Source organism: Myotis lucifugus, unplaced genomic scaffold (genome assembly GCF_000147115.1).
Source record: "Myotis lucifugus unplaced genomic scaffold, Myoluc2.0 scaffold_51, whole genome shotgun sequence".
Classification (NCBI taxonomy): domain Eukaryota; kingdom Metazoa; phylum Chordata; class Mammalia; order Chiroptera; family Vespertilionidae; genus Myotis; species Myotis lucifugus.
The window spans coordinates 5,087,312-5,096,006 of record NW_005871099.1 but is presented as its reverse complement, the minus strand read 5'-3'; the positions used below and the strand labels follow the sequence as shown (position 1 = coordinate 5,096,006).

The 8,695-nt window shown below is 39.6% G+C and overlaps 1 protein-coding gene and 1 pseudogene across 3 annotated transcripts in view; one reads left to right on the top strand and one right to left on the bottom strand.

Annotated features, from left to right (window-relative positions):
• The window catches only part of CUL1 (cullin 1), a 95,269-nt gene that overhangs the window by 13,289 nt on the left and 73,285 nt on the right, over positions 1-8,695 (top strand). The gene's annotated exons all lie outside the window — the stretch shown is intronic.
• LOC111826018 lies at positions 8,341-8,451 on the bottom strand (annotated as a pseudogene).

Genomic DNA, 8,695 nt, shown 5'->3' with positions numbered 1-8,695 from the left:
ACAAGGGCTCTAGTAGGTAGCAGGCAGCAAGCTCGTTGTGACCCTGAGTAGTCAGGACTGTTGTCCATCCACCTAAAAGAGGGCACCACTTGATTACCCTAGGTACCTTCAATAGGGAGAGTACCGGTAAATTGTATTCAAATCAAATCAAAACATAAATGCTCCAAATCAGAAAAGGAGCATGGTGGGAGGAGGACAATATCCTTTTTAAACCAATTGGTAGTGAAATGGGAAGTGTCTTTGAAAAGGTCAATTAGGTAGGGAAAATTGCTGATTGGAGTTTTTGAACTTAGGGTTAATTTATTTGTGTTAGTGGAGTGAAAAGGCTTGAAAACCTGGATTGGGTGAATAACCTTGTTCCCTAGAGATGTGGTAGCTTTCCAAATCTTAGCAGATATTATTTCGAGGCTCAGCACTCACCATCTACTGGTATGTACAGACTTCACCACGCACGCGGGCAAGTTGGAAATGAATTTTGGAAACTGTGAGTTGAAGCTCATTTCATTTAAGAGTTCCAGCATTTGTAGCAGGATAATGCTGCCTTTGTGAGCAGCCCTCCTGGCTGTACCTCGCCAGCAGAAGCGGGACTTGCCGCCTGCATGTAACATGTGATTGTGCCTCCCCAGCTGAAGGCCTAGATTTCCACCCTCAGTGACCTTAGGATGTTCCTGCATCACTAGCATCTCTGGAGGGGGAAAAAAAACCCACTTGTTTTTTATATTTGTGAATGTGTTTCTTTGGGCCCTTAGAATGACCCCAAACACACACAAACATAACTGAAATCAAAGATGCACTGAAGAACACTTACCTTATGTTCTGTGAGCTCTAATCTTTCTGTTTCACTGTTTGAAATGTTCCATTGCCATTTACTGAGTTACTGTTATGGCCCACATGGATTGCAGTTCTCAATTTGAAAAACATTCATAGTGTAGATAATCAGGATCAAATCTAATATCACTTTTCCTTGTTTTAACATGAATGAAAATGCTTTGTAATAAAATATGTGCAAGCTAGATCATTGAAAAACGTGTTCATAAAATTGTGCTGAAACTAAGACTTGAAATTTGGTCCTTAGCAGTTAAAAGTAGTTTATGTGGATAAACTATCTATAGCACCTGTTAAATACTAAGTGCAATACTAAGTGCCCATGGTCATCTTCAAGTTTTTGAGTTTTTAAAGCAATGTATATTAGTGATGCTTGATACCCTACTTGAAAGTCACATGGTAATTAAAACAAAGAATTTATATGCTGACTAAATTAAAAATCAGTTATGTCCCAGCTGGCATGGCTCAGTGATTGAGAGTCAACCTATGAACCAGGAGGTCACGGTTCCATTCCCAATCAGGGCACATGCCCGGGTTGCTGGCTCAGTCCCCTGTGTAGGGCATGCAGGAGGCAGCAGATCAGTGATTCTCTCTCATCATTGATGTTTCTGTCTCTCTCTCTCCCTTCCCTTCCTCTTTGAAATAATATATACTAGTATATACATACACACACACACACACACACACACACACACACACACACGGTATTTATTTTAAAGAATCAGTTACGAATTAAACAATATTTAAGGCTTTGAGTGCTTGTATGTGGATTTTAGGATTTTAAAATGACCCTTTTCTATTAATTGTTCAAGTACCAAATCTAAGATAATGAAAACAGTTTCCTAATACTAAGATGTTCATAGAACAAAATTCTATGCTTAATGACATCTGAAATTTCTCATAACTATAAATATGCATGTGTTTAGGGGAATGAGTTAGAATAGCATGTTTCTGTATTATATAATTAGAAGGACAAAAGATTGATCTCCAGTGGAAGGCAGCTATATTAATTTATTTAGTGTAAGTACTAATTTCAAAGCTCTTCTGGATGCACAAAGTTCTTTTTTTTTTTTTTTTTCGCTAAAGGTATTACAAAGGGTATTACATAAGTGTCCTTTTTTTTCCCCCCCGCCCTTGACAGGCCCCTGCCCTCCCTTACCCCCCAGTGTCTTATGTCCATTAGTTATGGTTATATGGATGCATACAAGTCCTTTGGTTGATCTCTTACTCCCCTCCCTCCTGTCCCCCAACCCTCCCTGGCCTTCCCACTGCAGTCCGTCAAACAGTTTGAGGCAGCTCTGCCACTGTATTTATTATTGTTCAAAAGTTTGTAATGGTCTTAATTATCCATGAAAGATGCACAAAAGTTTCATATGAGATTGTTACTGTAAATAATTATCGGTGGCACATTATTCTTGAATAAGGTTTATTTTGGAAGTTGAAGCATGATAGTTGTCATGCTTCCATTATAAGCTTATAATAATTATGATTGTAATCTACTAGTTTTAGAATTTAAAAGGAAACTAAGTCTCACTCATACTTTCATTGTAAAATGGCGAATGGGGATGATAAGTCACCATATTATCCTAGCCAGTCTGGAATCCTCCTGTGACACAGATGCCAGTTTCCTGTTGGTTTCCATCAGTGACCAATCGAGCATCTTCTCACACTGTTTGAGTGGGCCGTTTCTACAGGGGTATAACCTGGCATCCACTCTGTTGGAGACACATTCTCCAAGGCCACTATCTCCTGGCAGTGACTTTTTCATAATAAACCTTCTCTTTCATTTATGATTTATTGCAGAACTTGGACACTGTCAGGGACTGGAACGTTCATAAAACTACCCTCCTTCGGCTTCTGTTTTCTGGCCTCCTGGTGCTCCTACCTTTGTACTCTCTGTCTCTAGTGTCTGTCTCTCTCTCTCTCTCTTGGTTTCTCTCTCTTTGATGGGAGGTGGGAACTCATTTTCTTGTGTCCCTTAAATGTAAACTTCAGTCCTCATCTCTATTAAATTCTTTCTTTATATTTTGAGAATTTTATTTGCATTGATGCCAACAATTTTTTACCTTTTTATGCATTACTTGAGGTGTGATTTTTCTTTGGGCTAGAGTTCTAAATTGCCTGCTTGGACATTTTCATTTTGGTGTTTTGTTTTGTTTTGTTTTAATCACTTCACATTTACCCTATCTAAAATTAAGCTCTTTATATGTCTTATTGGCCATCTGTACGTCCTCTTTGGAGAACTGCTATTTAGGTCATTTGCCCGGTTTTAATTGGATTGTTTGTGTTTTATTTTGGTGTTGAGTTGTATAAATTCTTTATATATTTTGGATATTATGCCCCAGTGGGCCCCAACGAGAGCGGGATGGTGGAGCAGGGGAGCGGGCGGCACCCGATCACCCCGCAGGCCAGCGGGGAGCAGGGCCGCCACCCGGCTCCCAGGCACCAAGGGAGCCGGGCAGGGGCCTGATGACTCAGGTGGAGGGGGGGCACACGCAGGGGCCCAGAGGTCAGCTGGGACCTGCCCTTCCACGCCAGACACTTGCACTTCGATCGATGGCCAGGCCTAGGGACCACACCATGCATGAATTTCATGCACTGGGCCTCTGGTAGGGGGATAAAAGGTGATGGGGAAAAATAAAAAGATTGCGAGAGACTAAGGAGAAATAACTATGTGAGATCCTAGAAAAGCATTGGTGAAATTTACATAAAGTCTTTAGTTTCATTAATAGCAATTAATTAATTAATTTAAGCTCTTCATCTTCCCTCTAGATTTAGGCTTCTTCACATAACTTGTTTAAGAGAAATTCTCTTTAAAATATCACCTTTCTCTTTGGGGTTCTCTTTTAACGCCCTTTACCCCTGGGGTTTGCTAGCCTGAGAATTTTTAAAGATTGTTCAATTTAGTGATATAAAGGTTTTATATGGACAGATTTAGGAATGTCGGGATGATCATTATTTAACCTAGAACTGCCCATGAAATTTTACTTGTGAGTTGGTATTATTTACTATTACAGTATTGCCAGGTGTTACCTAAAGCAGAGAGTACAGTTAATTGTTTGAGATACTATTGGCTAAATATGGCTCACAAATACTTTTTTTTTAAATAGATTTTTTTTGATTTCAGAGAGGGAGAGAGAGAGAGGGAAACATCAATGATCAGCTGCCTCCGGTGTGCCCCCCACTGGGATCAAGCCTGCAGCCTGGGCATGTGCCCTTGACTGGAATCGAACCCAGAAACCCCTCAGTCCCCAGGCAGATGCTCTGTCCATTGAGCTAAACCAACCAGGGCTCACAAATACTTTTATAGCTTTTACAGTGTAATATTTGTTTTTTTATAAGCATAAAAGATGTCAAATAAAGTAGAGCAAACATGTCCACCTCTGAGAATTACAAGTTAACGCATTTAACGTATTACCTACTTCAGATCTAGAGTGGGTTTTATACTGTCTGTACTTTCGACATATTGCTGAGCATAAATGATACTGGTAATAGCTGTCATGGAGTAGTGCAGATATCTGTGATTTCGTGGTGGCAAAGTCAGGTGCTGCTAAGACTCCTGTGCTCTGTTACCTTCATTCATGATTGGAGGGATTGTTCTTTCAATGAGAGGTTAGTGAAAAACAAGATGGAATTTTTCCCCATCTACATTCACAATTCCCTGAATTCTGTCCCTGGGCCCCCACTGGAGTCTCACTTGAACCCAGCTTATCTAACCCTGTTTCTTCCTCCCCCTAGGTATGTAACCATTTTTAATTTATAGTTTATCCTCCCATTTTGTTCTTTTTAAAAAGCAAAACATGTAGCTATACCTATGTGTTAGGGTGTACCCACTTCAACACCAGCAGTGCACGCGCATACACACACACACACACACACACACACACACACAACCTTGCTTTTTTTCAGTTAATGTTTCCACTAAGAAATCACTGTATTATTATCAGTAAGAAGAGAAGAGGTCATCTTTTTTTAACTGCACGATGCTTCATTTTGTGGATACGCATAATTTAGTCCTTCTATCCCTCTTGATGGGTTTTGGGTTGACTTCCAGTCTTTGCAGTGATTCAACTTGAGTTTATTACTTGTGGTTTTGGGCCAGTTTATTTTTGGGGGAGAGACTCCTGGAAGTGAGATTACTTGGTGAAAGGGTAAATGCATCTGTAATGTCCTTAGATACAACCCAGTTACTGCTGTGTCATTGAGCATTCCCACCAGCAATCATTAAGTTGTTTTGAATTTTTAATGTACTGTCTGAGATTCTGGAACCCAGAGATAAATTTCTGGAGGTTTGAAAGTATAAGTTTGAGAGAGAGCCCTTGTCATCCTTAATCTGTTCTTACCCATGCCACTCATATCCCATCCACTCACCATAATTCCTACTGGGTTTGGTTTTAAGCATCTGGCCTTCCTTTCCCATTGTTGGGCATTTAAGTTGAGCCTGTATCTCAATTCTAATAACCTCCCGGTTAATTTCATTGCTCTCAGGTCCCAGTCATCCCAATTCCACAGAGCTCTCAGACAAATGTTTCTAAAGCTTTCTTGATCTTTGTGGCCTGGAATGATTTCTCTCAGACCCTCTGAGCTTGTATTGCAGTTTTTGTCTGTACCTTTAATATGGCAGTAAATCCTATATGCCACCTGACAGCTCTAGTAGCTTCAGCTAAATCTTCTAAATTACATTGTCACTTGTTTATATATGTTGCAGTAGAGTATGAGCCCCCCTCTATCAGTAACATCTTAAATAGCAGCTCTTAAAGTTTCTGTCCAGCAGAATACTTGATACAACAGCCTTTCTTGCTAAGGCCCCCTCAGTATGCAGAACCTAGTTATTTTGTAGAGATACATGTCTTTCTGTGAATGACCTGAATTTGACCCATAAATGTTTATAGCTAGCATGCTTTAAAGCTGGGTTTTTTTTCTTAACAGCTTTATTGGTGTATAATTCACATACAATAAAATTAACTAGTTTTATTAAATGTATAATTTAGTGATTTTTAGTAAAGTTAGAGTTCTGCAGCCATCAAAGTTCAGTTCCAGAACATTTCCATCAACCCCAGAAGATCCTTGTGCCTGTTTGTAGTCACTCTCCATTTCCATTCCAGCCAAGCACTAATCTACTTCCTGTCTCTGTAGTTTGCCTGCTCTGTGGACTTCATATGATAAATGGAATCATGTAATATGTGGTCTTTGCATCTGGCTATCACTAGTGTAATGTTTTGGAGGGTCATCTATGCTGTAGCATGTGTCATTACTTAATTTTTCTTTTTTTTTTTAAATTCTCACCCGAGGCCATGCTTATTGATTCTTAGAGAGAGGGGAAGGGGCGGGGGAGAGAGATAGATATCCATGTTAGAGAGAACATTGATTGGTTGCCTTCTACGAGCCCCGACCAGGGATCGAACCCACAACCTGGGTATGTGCCCAGACTGAGAATTGAACCTGCAACCAACCGGGCCACACCAGCCAGGGCATTACTTCATTTTTCATTGTCAAATAGTATTCTTTTTAAAAAATAGATATTTTTATTGATTTCAGAGAGAAAGAGAGAGGGAGAAATAGAAACATCAATGATGAGAGAGAATCATTGATTGGCTGCCTCCTGCACACCCCCCACCCTCAAGCCCACAACTCGGACATGTGCCCCTGACCGGAATCGAACCCAGGACCCTTCAGTCCGCAGGCTGGCGCTCTATCCACTGAGCCAAACCAGCCAGGGCCAAATAGTATTCTTTTGTAGGACTGTGACATTTTGCTAATCTATTCACCCACTAGTGGACATTTGGGTTCCACTTTGGGCTATTATAAATATGGTGCTATGCACATATTTGGGTGGACATATGTTTTGTTTGGAAAGGTAGACATGTTGTAATGGAATTGATGGGTCATGTGATAAATTTATGTTAACTGAAGGTGGTCTTTTAATACCCCAAATGTTTAATTATTAACTTTGAGAAAAGATATAAACAAAGCAAATTGAATAATTCTGATACATTCAGGTCTTTGGAATCTGGCTTGGTTGTTTGAGAAATAGCAGAACCCATTTCCAATTTGAGCATGTGTTTCTGTTGCTCCTCTTACTTTATAGACATGGATTTAAAGATTTTGAATGATTTTAAGTAGAGACAAACTCAGCTCTTATCTCTGGAAAGCCATCTGTTAAGATATTAATTGGAATTTTTTATACTTGCCATCTGTAATTGCTTGAACTTAATTATAATGAATCTCTTTTGTATAGAGATGGAATGATATATTTAAATGTTACAAGTAAGTATAAGTTCTGCAAGCCTTGAATTTTCATTATGAAGTCCCATAGGCTTATCAAAGGTAGCCTGGTAGATGTGCAATAGAACGAACCCTCATTATTGAAGTACAACCAAGTGGGCTCCATATACAGGGTTTTTAAGTTTAGATTCCTTCTTGATTAAAAGAATGAAATTTGCCCAACTGGTGTGGCTCAGTGGTTGAGTGTTGACCTATGAACCAGGAGGTCACAGTTTGATTCCTAGTCAGGGCACATGCCCAGGTTGTGGGCCCAATCCCCACTGGGGGGGTGTACAGGAGGCAGCCAATCCTTTCTCATCATTGATGTTTCTGTCTCTCTCCCTCTCCCTTCTTTGAAATCAATAAAAATATTTTAAATGAAATTTAAAAATAAGTATCATTCAAATACTAATTAATGAATATTCAAATGAAGTAGAAAGCTGTACATAGTTTGGGAATGTAAGTATAAATAAACTTCCAGTTCATGAATTTGCTGGCTCTTCGTTGTCCTGTTGATTTGCAGTCATTTGGACTTGTCATTAAATAGTCATGTCCTGAATCTTTCGAATGTCTTTGTTGTAATTGCAAATTCAAGAGGAAGTCTTGGTAGCTAGCGCCTTTTACAGTAAGGTAGCACACCATCACCTTCTGTGGAAACAGCTTGCGGTGGGGAGTGGTTGATGGAAAGAACACAGCTTTAGAACCCAAATACTGGGTCTGGGTCTGAATCCCTACCACGTATTAGTAGAGTGTCTTTGGGCAAATTATTTAATATCTCTGAGCCAGAGTTTCCTCATTTGTAAGAAGTATATAGTACCATACAGATAATAAGGTTATTGTACCAGTAAGTGTTCAGTGAGACAAAGTATTAAAGCCCCTATTGGCACAGAGTTTAGCATTCTAACCTCTAGTAAATATTACCCTTTCCTTACAGAGTTAGTAAACTGACATGGAGCAAGCAGTTTTATTTGATGGACACTACCTAGGGGTGGGCATGGGTGTGGGAGAGTATATAAGGTGGTCATGGAGTCTATTCATTTAATAGAATGAATAGCTGTTTGTGTTTTAGAAATTAACCTGGGCAGAATGTGGGGGATGGGTTGGAGGAGGTGAGACTGGTGACAGATCAATGAAGAGACTTGCTAGTGATCCAGGTGAGAGATCCCAGCCATCACATCATTTCACCCGCAAGAGTGTATATATCTAATAAGTATGGTATTTTGGGTTTTGAATTTTCTAAGCATAAGCACAGGAAAACCATGGTGGCCAGTGCCTTAACCAAATCTGTATTATATGGTCATTTACAGTGTCTTCCCATCTTTATCTAGGGGATTGCTAGCCTTCTTTCCCCTCATAGAAGAACTTTTTTTTTCTTTTAAATCTTATGTATAAGAGTGGTATCATACTCTGATTCCTCTGTCACATTTTTCACTAAGAACTCTTTCTACAATTCATGTTGAAATATAGATCTGAAGTTGAAGCACTGTGTGTGTGGTCCATTGTGACTCTCCCACAATTTTTATTGGTCAATTCTGTCAGTGGAACATGGGGTTGTTTCCAGGTTTGGGATTTTTGTTGTCGTTCTCATAAAACAGTGCCACAAATT